Raw genomic sequence first — 17,116 nt, 5'->3', positions numbered from 1 at the left:
GACACAGGGACTTCGGCCCATCCAGGGACCGGGTCCCACTCCTGGAAGAGCAAAGCAGGGCAGGGCTGGGAGGAATGACCGTGTTTATCGCTCCTGGTCAGAGGCCTGGGAGCCCATGGCGGCATCTCCAAAGGCCAGCGGCTCCCTAGAAGCAACCTCCCCAAAGCTGGACACAGAGGCCCCCCTACCAGGGAAGGCTTCAAGGCCTTTCTGCCCATTCACCAGTTCTTCTGCTGGTCACTGACAGCTGGCAACTAGGAGGGCCCCACAGAGGCCCTGAATGAAGGAACTCCTTTGCCAAGCCTCCAACAAATGACCCTTGGCTCACCCACCTCGGTGACGGGGAGCTCATCGCCTCTCGGGCGGTCTCCTCCAGAAATGAGCACTCCTTCTGGCTGTAAGGCCCACCTGAGGCCAAGTGAAGCCGACCCCCGTCGCTCCCTCACCCCCACCCCAGTGGTTCTGTCCCAAGTCCAAAGACACCAACAGCAGAGACACACATATGGGACAGTCGAGGCCCCTTTACCTGGAGGAAGCAGAGCCCAGGGGTCAGACCTCACGATCACCCTGGTAGGGGGAATAGGGCAAGCAGCCCATTTTACAGTGGAGGGGACCCCCAAGGTCCAGTTGGGAGGCAACATTATTTCTTCTGCTGCTGGGATTGTCTCTCCCACTTCAGTCCCTTGGCTCAGGGGCCACGTGAGCCGGGCTGGCTCATCATCATCGTCCCTCTCAAGCCCCAGTGACTGGTTTAGGGACAGTCATGTGACCACAACCCTCTGAGAACCCTCTTTGGGACTTCTGCTGACCCACCGAAAAGAGATACTCTCTTTTGCTGGTGGCCTACAGCTGCTGGTGGCCACTGGAAATCACCACAGGAGACGGCCCAGTGAGAATGAAGCCAACACAGAAAACTGGAGAGAGACAGAGACTTGAAAATACCCCCCGAGCCCCTGGATCCAGCTGTGCCTGAAGTTCAAACAGCCTCCAGATATTTCAATCACACGGGACAATCATGCCTTTTTCAGATAAAGCCAGTTTGTGCTTCTGTCACTTGCAACCAAGAGGCCTTCTGCCCCAGTTTACTGTATCTGGGGAACCCTCATGGCCTCTTGATGGGTCCAGGGTCAGGGGGCAGAGTCCCATGTAGCTCAGGTGCAAGAGCGGGTGCCCGCAGATACGACTGGCCCCAGCTAGGCCTCCTGGGAGGGGGCTGGGCCAAGGAGGGGAACTTCCCTTGCCCATACCTCTGTCACCACATCCCGGACTCCACAGCCCAGAGCCAGCCAGGCTGCACGGGATCCGGTCCAGCAGGAAGCTGGGGCAATGGGCCTCCCCACATCTTCTCCAGTGGCCTCCAGAGACTCCCTTCTGTGGGATGAATTAGGGAGCCCCGGGGCATACTTGCATAGAAATGGATACCAAAGGAATCAACCTCACTCCCCCAGAGCACTCCTGTTGGGCCCTGCGCTTCCCACAGCCCTGTGCCCCATGATAGAGGGGGGCGGGCAACGCCATCAACAAAGTCCACCATGTACTTACTGCGTGCCCAGCGCTGTGGGCTCGAACTCTGCACACCCGCCCCGCAGGGCAGTATGACTACTGCTTCCATTTAATGAACGTGGGAACACAGAGAGGTTCAGTCATTCTCCTGAGGTCACACAGCTAGTAAAAGAGAGCTGGGACTTGCATACAGGCCACCTAGGCTCACCTCTCATCCTGCCCAACACTCTCACGGTGCTGACATCCCCAGAGCCCATAACCTCTCAAAATGCTAACCCCTTCCTGCCCTCCCCTCTCAAAGCCTAGGACCGAGGGTGGGAGGAAGCAAAGTGTACTCCATCAAGGTTCCTCCCCGCCTTGAAGAAGTAAAGTCAGAAAGCCACGTCAGGAGGCCTCCTCTAAGCCAGCAAGATCCAGGAGCACCTCTTCCTACAGGAAGCCCTCCAAGCTACCCACACACACCTTCTCCTCCTTTTCCTACAACTGAGGCAGGGCTGTGGTCTCCTTGCCAAATACTGACTGGGGGCTCCAGGTTCCTCAGCCAGAAGAACCGCCGGAAATAGGGAGGCTGGGACCTCAAATTATGAGTACAAGACCGGGCCCTTTGGGGTGCTCAGGATATCCTTCCCCAGCAGAACTGGCTGATCCCGCAGCACCCTCAGTGCTACCACACCCCTTGGGGAGTTCTAGCCCACCCCCAGCTTTCACAGACACAGACAGGGCACCCACTTCCTCACCCAAGCCGCACTGGCAGGAATCCCGGCCTGGCTTCCTCTGGCCCAGCCCAGCAGGCCTCGGAGCTGCACAGGGCCTGGGGCCCCGGTGGCCTCAAAAGGAGGAAGTGGGGGCTTTGGGGTGTGCGGGAGGGGCAGGCAGACGTGAGGAGAGGCCCCACCTCGGCCCCGTGGGCTCAGTCCCTGCACCCAATCCAGCCTGGGGTCCATGATGCTGCAGCCCAAAACCCACAGACACAGCCTTAGCCTCCTCGGCTAGCCCAGCACTCAGCTTGCTCCACGGGCTGTGTCACAAGCAGATTTTTATTTGCTGGGGTTGGGGGGGGTCTCATGTTAGGGCATCTCCCTCAGGAGACCCAGAGTTTTGTGAAGGGGACCCAGAGGGTGCTCTGCCTGGCAAAGTCCCGGCATAAAGGGGCACCACCCAAGAAACCTCATGGGACCGAGGGATTTCAGCCTGACTGCCATGCACGCCCTCCTCTCCACCAACACCAGAGCCGAGCAGCCCTCAGGCCTCTCCCCCTCCACACCTTTGCTCATGCAGGGCCTGACCTCTCTCCCCACGCAGGTCTCTCCCAGGCCTTCCCAGAGTCCTGCCAACAGTCCCATCTGTCAGACATCCCAGCACCTGCCTCACCAAGGTGAGGCAGGGTCTGTCGTGGTAGGATCTGTGTCTACGTCCTGCAGCTGGGCCCTGGTCATTGCATGTGGACCAGACGGAAGGACAGACAGATGGATCGATGGACCCACGGATGAACCAACCAGCTGGAATCTTGAACCAGGCAGAAAAGGCAGGGGAAAGCAAACAGGGCAGCTTTGGAAGAAGGAGGGAGAGCCCATCAGGGCAGAAGGAGGTGAGGGGCACCTGGGTGGCTCAGTCGGTTCAGTGTCCGCCTTCAGCTCAGGGCATGATCTCACGGTTCACGAGTTTGAGCCCCTCATCGGGCTCTGTACTGACAGCTCGGAGCCTGGAGCCTGCTTCGGATTCTGTCTTTGGATTCTGTGTCCCCCTCTCTCTCTGCCCCTCTCCCACTTGCACTTGGTGTCTCTCTCTCTCTCTCTCTCTCCCTCTGTCTCTCTCAAAAATAAATAAACATTAAAAAAATAAAAATAAAATAGAAGGAGGTGAGAACATGAAGGAAGTGTGTCCCTGAGAATGGGAAGCGCTGGTGGAGGAAGCACAGGTTCAAACCCCAGCTCTGCTCCCATGGCCATACGTTCCAGTCGCTCACACTCTGAGCCTCAGTCCTCCTCATCGGTAAACTCGGGTGCTGATACCCAAGTCGTGGGGAAAAGTGAGGTGCAGGTCATGATGGCCAACAGGCTGTTTGCGAGGACAAAATAGCAAATGAGCCCAGAAAGAAGGCTGTTTCCGGAGCTGAGGAAGCCCATGGAGTCCAAATAGAAGAGACAGAGGCATGAAGCAGGCAGGGTCCCCCCACGAACCTTCTAGTTCATCTTGCCACCTCCTGGTGACAGCCTACAAGGCCACGAAGCAGGGGCAAAAGCCAAAGTGCCCAGTGATGTGAGCCCTCCAGCCAGCCCTGCTCCCCATCACGCTTCCCCAGGACCCCCAGGCTGACTTTACACTAGCTCCCAGGGTCCACGGGCTACCCATCAGTCTCGGATCCAGAAAGTCCAGCTCTGCCACCAACCTGCTCTGTAACCCTGGGCAAGTCCCTTGCCCCATCTGGGCCTCGGTTTTCCTTCTTGCAAAGGAATGGTTCTGTCAGACCTCTGAGACCCGGAGCTGGGCTGGGCTGGGCGTGGAGTCTGAATCATAAAACAACAACAAGCCTAAGGGGACAGCCTGGGTGTTGTCACCTGGCCCCAGAGGGCTTATTCTAGGGGTGGGGTAGGGATTATTCTTTGTACCTGAAATCCTCCCTGCCACTTCTCCTGTGGATTAAGTCTCAGCATAGTCAGTGTCTCCTTTAAAATACAAATGCCTCATTCACCCCTTACCTCCCAGGCTCCAGCTGGCAGGGATAAGAAATGAATTTTGCTATCTCCTATGCCGATTCGAATGATGGTTAGTAACTGCCTGGGGAAAAATCGTCCATTCATTCATTCATTCATTCATTCATTCATTTATTCATTCACCTTGAGAGAGATCCATGCATTCATTCTTTTAATGGACATATACTAGCATCTTCTATGTGCCTGGCACCAGGCCAGATGCCAAGAGGAAACTATGCTCCAGGCACAAGTTCCCCGAAGGCAGAGACCTCAATGCCGGCCTCTCCCAGGTGTCCGTACAGAGTGGGGGTCCATGCAACAGTGCTTATTAACTAACTAATGGATCAACCAAGGATTGCCGGAAAGAACATTTTCCCTGGCTCTTGCTTGAAATCCCACCGTCAGTGATTGATTCCTAAAGTTAAGCACTGCCCTCACGAAGTTCCCTCCTTAAAATGAACACACTTTGGGGGCACCTGGGTGGCTCAGTCGTTCAACTCTTGGTTTTGGCTCAGGTCATAATTTTAGGGTTCATGAGTTCGAGCCCCACATCAGCCTACTTGGAATTCTCTCTCTCTCTCTCTCTCTCTCTCTCTCTCTCTCTCTCTCTCTCTCTTTCCCTTTCTCTCAGAATAAACTTAAAACATTTTTTAATAAATACAATAAAATGAACACACTTTCATGCCCCCATTCAACACATTTCTGACCTCTTTCCCCTTGATAAGGAAGGACAGAAAGGGCTAGTCTACAGGCACCTTACCAGGTGCCAGTCCTGCCCAGGCTGGCAGGACAGAGGTCTAGCCACTGACTTCACACTTTGCCCAGGGCCCCACCCAGACAGCCAGTGGTGAGGAGGCATGAACGGGGTTGGGAGATAGGGGACGGGATCCATTTCACAAAGCCATAGATATATCCCAGAGTAACCACTGAACTGGAGTGAGCAAGAAGGATGTAACTACCCTGCCAGTATCCTGTTTAAAGAGACAGCAGAGCCCAGAGGAGAGAGAACAAGCTGGAGTCATAATTTATACCAAGATGATTTCCAAAGAGAGCAAGAAACCATCAAAGAATGTTCATACAATGCTGTAGTGGGTCAGTCCTTTCTGACCTGACACAGAAAAGACTAATCAACTCCCATTACATTTAAAAAAACTACTCCAGGGGTGCCTGGCTGGCTCAGTCAGACCAGCATGCCACTCTTGATCTCAGGGTTGCAGGTTTGAGCCCACTCTGGGCATAGAGCTTACTTAAAAACAAATAAGTAAATAAACTTATTAAAAATCTACTACATTAGGGGTGCCTGGGTGGCTCGGTGGGTCAAGCATCTGGCTTCAGCTCAGCTCATGATCTCACTGTTCCCAAATTCAAGCCCTGCATCAGGCTCTGTGCTCACAGTTCAGAGCCTGGAGCCTGTTTCAGATTCTGTGTCTCCCTCTCTCTCTTTCTCTCCCCTGCTCACACTCTATCTCTCTCTCTTAAGCTATTAATAGCAAAATCAAAAGATAAATGAGAAATTGGGGAAATATTTACAACTCTTATCATAAGGAGCTAACCTCTCTCATATGTAAAAAGTTCCCACAGATCAAAAAGAAAAAGACCAATCATCCAATTAAAAAAAAAAAAAATGGGAGAAGGGTATGGATAGAAAGTGCACAGAAAGGCAATACAAATGGCTGCTAAACATTTAGGAAGAAGCTAACCTCACCCGTAATAAATAAAAAAAAAAAAAAAAAAAAAAAAAACACAAATTAAAACTACTATGGAAAATCATTTTTACCTATCCAATTGGCAAAGATCAAAGCATTTATATGCAACACAACAGGCAGTCACACAGCCTTGGCAGGAGTGATTCAGCATAACCCCCGGGGTGGGGCTGGCGATTTAGTCGTATGTAACAAAATCACTCCTGCACACACAAACCTTTGATGTAGCAAAAGTCCTTCAAGTAATTTACCTTACAAACACTTTCACAGATGTAAAATGACACATGTACAAGATTATTGTTGCAGCATTACAATAACAAAAGAAGATGGTGTGTCTGCCAGTTAGGAGATAAGTGAAATAAATCACAACACACCCTTCCTGTGGAATACTACGCAGCCGTCAAAAGGGTGCAGCGGTGTGAACTGAGCTGTCCCAGGGTGTTCTGTGAAAAATCCACATGGCAACAGCAGTGTCTGGAACGGGTAATGCCTGAACCAGGATACAGGATAACCAAAACTGATGCTTTGGTGGAATGAGTGAACCTTCAGTTTGTTTCTATTGTCGTAATGCAGCTTGTGCAATTAAAAGGAAGTTCTTGGGGGGGTGCCTGGGTGGCGCAGTCGGTTAAGCGTCCGACTTCAGCCAGGTCACGATCTCGCAGTCCGTGAGTTCGAGCCCCACGTCAGGCTCTGGGCTGATGGCTCAGAGCCTGGAGCCTGTTTCCGATTCTGTGTCTCCCTCTCTCTCTGCCCCTCCCCCATTCATGCTCTGTCTCTCTCTGTCCCAAAAATAAATAAACGTTGGAAAAAAAAAAAAAAGGAAGTTCTTGGGGAGCGTGTGGGTCAGTCAGGCATCTGACTTTGGCTCAGGTCATGACCTCATGGTTCGTGAGTTCGAGCCCCACATCAGGTTCTCTGCTGTCAATGTAGAGCCCACTTTGGATCCTCTGTGTCCCTCTCTCTGGCCCTCCCCTCACTCTCTTTCTCTCTCTCAAAAATAAATATTAAAAACAAACAAACAAACAAACAAAAACAGAAGTTCTTGGGGTGCCTGGGTGGCTCAGTTGGTTAAGCATCTGACTCTTAGTTTCAGCTCAGGTCACGATCTCACAGATCGTGGGTTCAAGCCCCACGTTGGGGTCTCCACAGACAGTGCAGAGCCTTCCTGGGATTCTTTCTGTCTTCCTCTCTCTCTGCCCTTTCCCTGCCCACACGCTCGCTCACTCTCTCTAAAATAAACAAACATTTTTTAAAAGTTCTTAATACAAGATGCAAGATCTACTGTATACATAGTGCCTACAGCCAACAATACTATATTGTACACTTCAAATTCTTCCACGAGGGCAGACCTTACATTGAGGGTTCTTATCACACTACTACGATTGTGACTACTAGGAGTAATAATAACAATAATAATAATAAAGGGGGCAAAAAGAAACTTTCGGGAGTGAGGAATACGTTTATGACATAGATTGCCATGATGGTTTCAGAGGGGAATACTTATCTTCAGCTTATCGGCTGCATATATTAAATATGCACAGCTTTTTCTATGTCAATCATACCTCAATAAAGTGGTTTTAAAAATAAACTAAACACGTGAGGCACCTGGCTGGCTCAGTTGGAAGAGTGTGCAACTCTTGATCTTGGGGTTGTGAGTTCAAGCCCCACGTTGGGTGTAGAGACTACTAAAAACACAAATAAATAAACTTAAAAAAATAAACTAAAAAATAAAGACTCTATTAGAAAAATTCAAGGGCAACAGAAGGTGACTGATAATTAAAGGGACGCATATACAAACATGGAAAGACACGTTCCTGGCATCTTTATTGGCGTGGGGGTGTGTGGATCTACATATATAAGTATGTATGCAAATACATAAAAAAAATAGAACCTGTTTACCGGGCGCCTGGGTGGCTCAGTCGATTTCGGCTCAGGTCACAATCTCACTGTTCAACACGGAGCCTACCTGGGATCCTCTCTCTCCCTCTCCCTGTCTGCCCCTCCTCTGCTCATGCTCGCTCTGTCTCTCAAAATAAATAAACTTAAATAGAACTTGTTTTAAAAAAAAATAAAGGAAGGAAGGAAGGAAGGCAGACAGACAGACAGACATCCGTCTCAGGCCCATCAAGTGTCAGTTGCACACCCCGGAGAGTTACTTCTCATCTCTGTGCCTCAGTTTCCTCATTTGAAAAAAGGGAGACTAAGTTCTGACCCTGCAGGGCTTTGAGAGGATTCAATGGGGGTAAGGCAGGCAGGGTGTCGAGGCTCCACCCGACACAAAGTACCCAAGTCGAGATAACAAGTATTACCAAGTTGGCAGAAAGGGCTGTGGGGTCTGGAAGGCAGGGAGTGGGGCACCTGCCCCTTCCCCTCCCCGATGACCCAGTCGTGAGCTCCAGCCCCCTACTCTGCCCTGGGAGTGGCCTAGCCTAAAAGTGGTCAGCACCTAAAAATTGCTACCTGGGGCCCTGAGCAGCAACAGGGGCTGACGCCCCCGTGGGGTGCCTGGCGGGGCCTGGACAGAGAGGCCGTCCAGCCCCCCAACCTGGGCCCTAGGGGAGGTGGACAGTGTCAGAGAGAACTGCCATCTGGCATCCCAGGCAGCATGGTGACCCCACCCCAAGCCTTGCAGGCCTGCTTCAAGGAGAGAAAGCAGAACACCTGCCCTCAGGACAGGCTCTGCAACCTCTGAACCCAACTAGAGAGACTCCCAGCAGCCTCTGGCCTCCCTGGCCTCCCTCGTCTGAGAACCTCCACCTCGGTGAGCGCCTGTCAGGAACAGGCAGGGGCAAGGCCCACGCAGCCCATCCCCCCGCAGCCCATCCCCCCCGGGGTGGGGGTGTGGGTGTGGGTGGAGCTGCTCTCACTCTCTTTCCAGCTGGGGGCTGACTCTGGAATCCTAACCTACTTGTTCAAAGCCCCCTGGCTGAAAAGCAGGGATTTTCAGAGAGCTGGAATTCAAACCCAGACCTGCCCTACTCCAAGGCTCCAGCTCTTTCTTAACCCTCCGTCTACATTTCCTGAGGCGTGCTGCCCACCAGCAGAGCCACGAAGAGCTACACACACATGGCCAGCCCCACCCACACTGGACTCTGGTCACAGGCAGTGCAGGGCTTGACATTCTCCTCCTCCTCCTTTAAAGAGTCCCTGTATACATTAGCAATTAAAGGCTCTGAGAAGTCCGGCAGAAAAGAAACCTGCTGAGTTAAACACAGCTAAACATTCCCCGGTCTGTTTGGTTCAAGGGACTCTTTTTTGCATTAATTTCCAATGAACTCCTTTTGGGAAATGCTGACTGTGGAGTCTCGAAGATAGCTCAGAGCTCCTCACGGGGCAGCTGTGGCCCAGAGAGCCAACTATCTTCCCCTCTCCTGACAGCCTGGGGAGCTCCCTCTGGCTGGGGGTCCCGCTCTCCCACCTCTACCCGACCCTGGGTTGGGCTGGATGGACACACAAGGGAAGGACAAGCCAGTGCAACTGCTTGTGGGCCAGGGGACCAGCCCTAAGCTTGGCCTCTGGGGTAGGGGTGAAGGGAAGATGGGAAGAAGGCCTGGATGCACAGCGGCCTCCCTCAGGCAGTTTTAAGTTGGGGAGCAATCTGCCCTGCGGAATTGAGAAAGCAAGAAAGTGCTCTAAATACCAACCAGGAAAAGACCCTCCTGCGTCTCTTGGCTACACTTCCTGCCTCTCTCAGGCAATGCAGGGAAGTAGCCCACCTAGCAGAGGCAAAGCAGTGCAGGGGACAGAGCCCTGGGCCGAATGTCAGGAGACCCAAGCTAGAGTGGGAGCCTTTACCCACTCTGGTCCGGTCCCACTCAGACTAGCAAGCTGGCCACAGAGAGGTCAGTGGGAAAACCAGACAGCAAGACATCCTTGCCCAGAACTCAGCAGGCCATGCTGGAGGGGCCATGGCCTCCCCCAGCCATCCATGGAGCCCAACAAGACATCACTGTCTAGTCTGGGCCCCCGAAGCCACTGCTTCATCCACAGACCCTCCCCCCCACCCCATGTGGCTCCCACAGCACCAGACAGCAGAGTGCCCGGCTCTAACCCAAAGTGCTGAGATCCCACTTCCTCAAGGCTTCCTGAGTACCTGAGCGAGGCCAAGGGGGCACGTGATGGGCAGGGGGGGTTGCCTGGTGAAAGCCCAGCCCAGAGCCCGGAGGAGCCCTTCTGCAGGGGAAGCAGGCCTAGCCGACCTCCCTTACCCCCAAACCACAGCCTGGCCTCTGTAACTACACCCACACGGGGGGCTCAGGAGACCCTCCCTACAGCTCAGTTGTCCCTAGAGCTAGACCCCCCATTCCTGGTTACTTACTCCTTCCTGCCACAAACTCCTGCCTTCCAGAGCCAGGCTCTGGTTGGGTACAGGAAGCCGCTGTGATGGATCCCCAGTCCACAGCGGCCCCATGCACCCCTAAACACAAGCTTCTCCTTGGGATAGCCTGCCAGAGCTTCTTGCACCTGTCTGGGTCCCCAAGAACACCAAGCCCAGTTGTGCTCACCCCCTGGCCAAAAACCTCCTCCGGGGCTTCCAGAGGCCTTCTTCGTGACTGCACAGTTTGACTTATTTCAGTTCCCCAAACAAGCCCCACCCTCTTGTCTCCAGGCTCTGGCCACTTAAAAGCACAGCCTACCTCCCCACCCCGAAAACTCCCTCTGCCTGGCAAACTCCTGCTCAACCCTTCAGAGCCAGGCCCAGCCACCACCTTCCACAGGAGGGCTGCCCAATTCCCTCCTAAAATGGATTCAGTGCCTGGCTCTCCCTTCCCAGTGCCTGTGTTGAAACACAGGACACCTGGCCTGTCACTGCCCGGCTACCTGATGCCTCCCCCAAGGCTGATGTCTGGCTACTCATTGCTCAGCTTCCAAAATCTGACACCTGCCTGGTACACAGGGGACACTTAAACCCAAGCCCCACAGACTGAGACAAATACAGCCCAGGCTGAGCAGACACTGGAGGCTGGTCCCAACCCCGGCGTCCCTGTCCCCATCTGCATGAGCTCGGGCAGGTCACCTGCCTCTCAGCCTGGGTTTCTCACCTGAGCAGTGGGGAGCTTGCCAGTTTATTCTGGCCGTGAAATGACCTCATGGCTATAAAAACTCCTCCTAAATCCAGAAACTCCACACACTTAAGGGGGCCAAACTTGTGTTACTTCAACGCCAGGAAAGCACCCCCCCCGCCCCACCCCCCACCGCCATGGTGCCCATGCTCCTCCATCCAACAAGTGCTCACTGAGCCCCTGCCCACTCCAGGTACCAGGTGACAGGCTAAGGCCATGATAAGCAAGGTCCCTTGGAGAGCGTGTGTTGTCGGGGAAGAAGAGACAAATGTAATAAATGAGCCACATGAGGAAGAGAAATGCTAGGATGGGCAAGGAGCAGCCTGGGGCTGAGGAGTCAAGAAGGCAGGAAAGCCTCAGGGACCAAACATCAGAGGCGCTGTGTGACCATGGGCACATTCATTAACCTCTCTGGGCCTGTTTCCTCACTCAAAGAATGGGCTGGTAATGGTACCTAATACCTAATGCTCAGGGACTTCACAGAGAGGCTAGTACACAGGGTCTGCCATCATGTGGGGTCACCCCAGTGGCTCCAAACACAAGTTGGGGCGGGGGGAGGGGCGGGCAGCCTAAGAAACCTTGATTGATATCAACAGGCACTGGGAGACACCCTATAAATCCCGGGGGTCCTGACACCCCCCCCCAAGGTAGCCCTTCCCTTGCTCCCCTGCCCAGAAAGCAGGGCCAGACAAAGGATGCAGAAGTGCTGGTCCCTGCCCTGGGCACTACCTGGTGCTAAGGCACCCCCTCCCCGGGGGAACTCAATGGTGGCTCCAGGGAGTCTGGGTGTTTCAAAAGAGGATGCCTCCCCATTAGTCTGGGTCCCCCATTAAAGCAGTGCCTCCAGCTGACTTCAAAGGGCTCCTCCTCCCCGAGCCAGATGGGGCCCGAGGGAGACAGGTGTGGGAGGCCGGGAGCAGGGACTGGCAGAGCCAGAAAGACCCTGGCACACACTGGCAGGGGATGTGCAGGAGGGGGGGGGGGACAGCCTGCCTACTGCAAAGATGGGGAGGCTGAGGCTAGGAGGGGGAGACGGGTGGCCCCTCGCCCACATCCCCACCACTTAATGAGGCCTGAGGAAACCGTGCCTCCAACAGAGCTCTGATCAGGAAAATGCACACCAGCCCCAAAGCTGTGAAGCCCATTGGGGCTGTTTTCCCATCTGTGCAGGGAGGGGCTGTGCCCCATGCTCCTGGGCCTCTCCCTGCTCAGTCAGCCAATGACACCAGGAGCCATCCACCCAAGTCAGCTGGTCCCAGAAGCAGTGAGACTGAGCCACTAACCAGGGGCAGGAAAGGTCCCTGCAGGGGATGGCAAGGGCCGAATCCTAGAAGACAAAGAGGTCCCCACCAGCATATTCTGGGTCCTAAGAGGTGGTTGGTGGCACTGCCTACTACATGCATCCCCTGGGGGCCTCCTGTTCCCTAGAAGCCAGGCCTGCTGTGCTGCAACCCCAGGAGGACACAAGCTCCTCCTGGGCCATGAGTACTTCCGTCCAGGAAGAAGCGGGAGGAGGTAAGCCTGGGGGGCCAGGTACATGTCTGAGAACTGGGGTACCCGCGGCAAAGACCTCAATTTGTTTCTTTTCCTTTGGGCACAGTCACAGGTAAATGCTTCCAGTGGTTGCTATAGGGAGGGGTACACACAGGGGAATAACAGGGAGAACGGACAGAGGAGGGTGCCCCGGTGTCCCCTGACACCGGCACCGACGGGGGGGATTTTCACAGAGCCTGGGCGGAGGGAAAGCTGCCAGGCGACTGACTCCAGAGCAGACCACTCGAGCCTCCTCAGCCCCCGAGCTTGAAGACCCCGAGGAGGGGGCCTCCACATGGGTGACACGGGCCAGGATGGGGTATGAGGTAGGGAAGCCCTGAGCAGAGGGGCTGCGTGGACAAAGGGCAAGAGAGAGGCAAGCAGCGTGCTGACCCCGGAGTACACGAGAGGCCACGAGAGGTGGGACTGGACCAGCATGGTGGGCTGGGACCAGAGGACCCCAGAAGCCAGGAGAAGGGGTTCAGATGTGACACCAGACGGGAGAAACTGGTCAAGCGTGTGCATCGGAGGAACCCAGGAACCCCACAAACCCCTTCTCCAGGGCTCAGGGTCGGCCATCCTACCCCATCTGGACTGTCGGTTTCCCCTCCCATACAGCACTTGGCTGGTGCTCAGGCAATGCCCTGTCTGTCAACGTGATCAGCAGATGGTGGGAGAAAGGATGACCTAGTATCATGGGGAGAAGGTCACCAAAGAGGAACTGAGCCCACCTCTGACCCAAGTCTCATCCTACCTCACCCCAGCGCCTAGGGGGCTTCCAGGGAAACATCAGGGAGTGGAAGGTGCTTCAGCCCAGGTCTGCACCCAGGATCTGGCAACACCCCAGGCATGATGTGGCCAGTTGTGAACTCCGTGGGCAGCGGCAGGTCGAGCCAGATGCCGACAGTTGCTGGGTGGGCGCCCTGCCACCCTCCCTGGGGGGTGGGGGCTGGAAGAGCCCTGTGGGTGAGTGGAGACTGCAAGCCAGGGCAGGGGCAGAGCTGGAGGGCCACTGGGCGGGGGAGCAGGCTGGCAGCACTCAACACACACAGGCCGCCAGGGAAACCCCAGACATGGGTGTGCTGGTCTCAGACGGCTGGGCAGAGTTTTTCATGTATATTCCAGTCCCCCAGCAACCTGCCTGGGCACTGCCACCTCATAGAGGAGGGGACTGAGGGACTGTGAGACAGCAGTTAGCCCAAGGGCTGCAGGCTACCAGGGAGGCCTCTCCCACCTGAAACAGGACAGGCGGAGGAGAGCCCCCAACACAGCTACATGACAGCGATCACACCTCCCCCGGAGCCGGGGCTCTCCTGCACCAGGTGCAACATGTCCCCCCTTGTTTAAGCCTATAACCGCCTGAGCGGGAACCACGAGAGACACAACTTACAGATGCAAGAAACTGGCTCAAATCACCGGGCTCACCTCACATGCTGCTGGAAACAGGCAGAGTGGGGCCCAGAGTCAGGGGGCTGGACCCAAGGACCTCTAGAAGACCCCTGGCTTCTCTGGGTGTTCAGATGTGATGGTCTCATTCACTGAGCCAAACTAACTCCCAGCTCATAGCTACGCAGGTCTCTTCAAGCACATGAAATGCCTAACAGGCCCACCACCCACGCTTCCCTCCCATCCCTGAGACCCAACCCCACGCAAGGCTGGAATCAGCCACTCCCACTCGAGCGTCCAGCGTGACCCGCTCTGCCTGCTCCCTCAGCAGCCCCAGAACAGTCCCAGCTGGGTGAAGCACTGCCCTCTGCCCAGGCCCTGGAAGATGGAAAGTTGCCACCAGCGGACTGTCAATGCGCCCTACGCCCCCTTCCTCCAGGACAGGAGAGAGGTCAAGGACACTGAGGGATGGGCCACCCATCACCTCTTGATGACCTCCAGTATGGGAGGATGGCAAGTCATGGAAAATCCAAAGGGTCAGATCATCTACCGCCAGCTGAAGCAGGACCCCAGCACATGACCCAGGAGGCACGGCCCAGCCGCGGGGGAGCCCTGACCCAGCCCCCGCCACCTTGCAGTGGGTGCAGACAAGGGTCAGGCCAGGCCTGCAGGGTGGGGGACCCAACTCAGAGGAACCTGATTCCTCCTTCCCCACGGTGAGGATCATGTCCTACTAACTCTTCAAAGCCACCCAGAGCCCCTGCTCAGCTTTGCCCCACGCAGCCTCTCCAAAGAAGGGGCACTGTGCCCTGACCCCCTACAGGCCTCAGACATGGCGGCTCTCCGTGACAGGCAGTGTATACACCTGGACAGCCCTGGGGACTGACTCGCTGTGTGACCCGGGACAAGAAAGTGCCCCTCTGGGCCTCTGTCTTCTCCTCTGCAAACTGGGGGGCAAAAGGCACCTACCACAGGGTAGAGGTGAGGGGAGCAGGAAATGGGTTAAACCAAGAGTTATAAACTGTAAAGGGGGGTGCATGTCCTCACAACCACATCAAATCTGACCGGTATCTCCTCCTGAAAAGCACCTTTGGCCTATTTAGAAGCCCTGCTCCTGCCCCTTCCTTCCCACCGCTCACTGCCTAGGCCCTCCCTGCACCAGCCCCCATTGCTGTAGGACCCTCAGGAAGACCTCCTCTCTTGAGACCCACTCCTGGCAAAGGGGCCCTTCGAGGCCACCCCTCCCCTCCCAGCCCCCAGAAAACGGCTGCCAGTAAACGGCCACTTCTTTTCACTAAAACATTACAGGAGGCTCTTCCCCCACACGGTTCACACCTTCCCTTCTGAGGGCCCAGAATCCGGAACAATCTGACAGCCTCCCCTCCTCTGCACCCACACCTCACATCAGAAGCCACAGGAAAGCCCCAGAAGGCCCCTAACCTGGAGGTGGGGAGACCCACAGCTTGGTTAGGAACAGACCCTCCCAGAAGAAACCCTCCCAGACTTTCGATTCCGCGGACACATGCACATCCGGCCGAGCCGGTCACTTCACACTTCCTCTTAAGTCTGCTCACTTCTCGTTTCCGTATCTTCTTTAGCTTTGTCCCAGGCAAAGGGACATCATGAAGTCACAGATCCAAGGTCCTATTTATAGGATGTGTTTTTTTTTTCCTTTTCCTAAAACACATTAAAATAGATACCTAACAAATTTTAAGCATGTTCATCCACATACGGCCTAAAACCACCACAGGGCCCCCGTCTGAGAAAAGCTGGTCTAGTCACTCTCTAGGCTGCCACCCTCAAGCCGTCCACCCGCATGTCTGTGGCAGACAGCCCACGGCCACACAGACATCGGAGCAGAGCCCGCCTGGACTCCGGCCAGGCCTCGGGGCCAGGGGCCCCGTGCATGGAGGCCCGGCCCAGCCCTCTGCTTTCCTCACCCCTCCGCTCCCCTCCCCCAAGCGCTGGCCAGAGAGGAAGCGCCCAGTGCCAGCTGCCCTGAACCCCAGGTAGTGACACAGAAGCGAAGCACCTGATCTGCCCTGTGTACATGTGTTTGGAGGAGCACACAGAATGATCCAGAAGGACCTAGTCCCAGTGGTGCACACTGGTCCCCGGGGGCCTTAGACTGGGAGGGGCTGGAGGGAAAGGGAGACCCTTCCACTTCCCGGGGCGTCTTGCTTCTCTGTCTCTGGTGCATGTAGCACTTTCAGAGTTTGCCTGGGGGCTATTCATTTTTACTTCACAAAAGAAGTTCGATTGCCCTTCCCCCGACGATCCTTCCATCACTGAGAACAGAGAAGCGGGCTTGTAAGTGTGAAATTACAACCCTGAAAGGCAGAGCGGGCATCTGCAAGTCCACGGTTCCCAGACGTCCAGGCCCACCCCCTCCCCACCCCGCCCCGCGGTCATGATGGCACCTCCTCGTCAAGCTGGGCAAAGCCCATGACCAGCGGTCTCTGGTCCTGTGTCCGGGAACCGCCCCACCTCCCGCGGCCCAGACCCTGTCCGGCCCCCGCCCAGCCCGGGCCGCTGGGACAGATGGCGCCCCGTCCCCACAGCCCGCTTTACCTGGCTCTCCTCCGGGGCCCCCGGACGGCCAGGCCAGGGTCTGAGGAGCCGGCGTGGAGGTGGGCCGTCCCTCGCCCGCCCCTTCTCGGCCCGCGTCCAGGCTCACACATGCGAGGCCGCCTTCGCCCGGCTACCTTACGAGAGCAAGTCGCATCTGGGACCCACAACTTCCTGCTCCGCAGCAGCCGCCTCACAAAAGCTACAGCCGAACCCTCAGCTCAGCGCCTCCGGGGCTGGGGGGGGGGGGGGGGGGGCGCTCCCAGCTGCAGCGGGGCCCTCAACACAAGTGGGGGGAGGCATCGGGCCAGGCTCCTGGCTCCAATGACTTCATGGAAATTGGAAGCTTTAAGCTGGAACAATTTTCAACAAGTGAAAATAAAACGAGCACCAAGCCTCCGTTAGAAGGCCCGAGACGACGGCTGGAGGCCAGGAGCAAATGCATCCTTGATGAGCATTAAAAGTGAGAGAGCAGCCTGGCACAGAGCCTCGTGCTGGTTCTGCCACTCACAGACAGGCCGTGAGCCTCAGTTTCCCCACCCACCTAGTGAGGGGGCTTCATCCGTCTCTGAGAGGCCAAAGGTCTCCAGCCTCATCTGCTGCCTTTCCATCTCCCAGCTGCCCCCATGCCTGGAGCCCCTATTCCAAGCAGCTCGAGCCCTCAAAG

The 17,116-nt window shown here is 55.6% G+C and overlaps 1 protein-coding gene across 8 annotated transcripts in view; it reads right to left on the bottom strand.

The window, feature by feature from the left end:
- ADCY7 (adenylate cyclase 7) overlaps positions 1-17,116 on the bottom strand; it is a 59,844-nt gene that overhangs the window by 28,273 nt on the left and 14,455 nt on the right. Inside the window, exon 1 of one of the 8 annotated variants that reach the window (XM_019819729.3) lies at positions 16,453-16,697. The exons of 6 other annotated variants lie outside the window; for them this stretch is intronic. The gene's annotated coding sequence lies outside the window, so the exon portion shown is untranslated. Of the gene's footprint in view, positions 1-10,404; positions 10,493-16,452; positions 16,698-17,116 lie in introns of those variants that run through there. One more of the 8 variants, XM_045047186.1, reaches the window with a different exon arrangement.

The sequence above is a fragment of the Felis catus genome, chromosome E2, assembly GCF_018350175.1.
Source record: "Felis catus isolate Fca126 chromosome E2, F.catus_Fca126_mat1.0, whole genome shotgun sequence".
NCBI classification, from domain to species: domain Eukaryota; kingdom Metazoa; phylum Chordata; class Mammalia; order Carnivora; family Felidae; genus Felis; species Felis catus.
The sequence above is the reverse complement of the archived record's forward strand: the minus strand, read 5'-3'. Positions and strand labels throughout refer to the sequence as shown.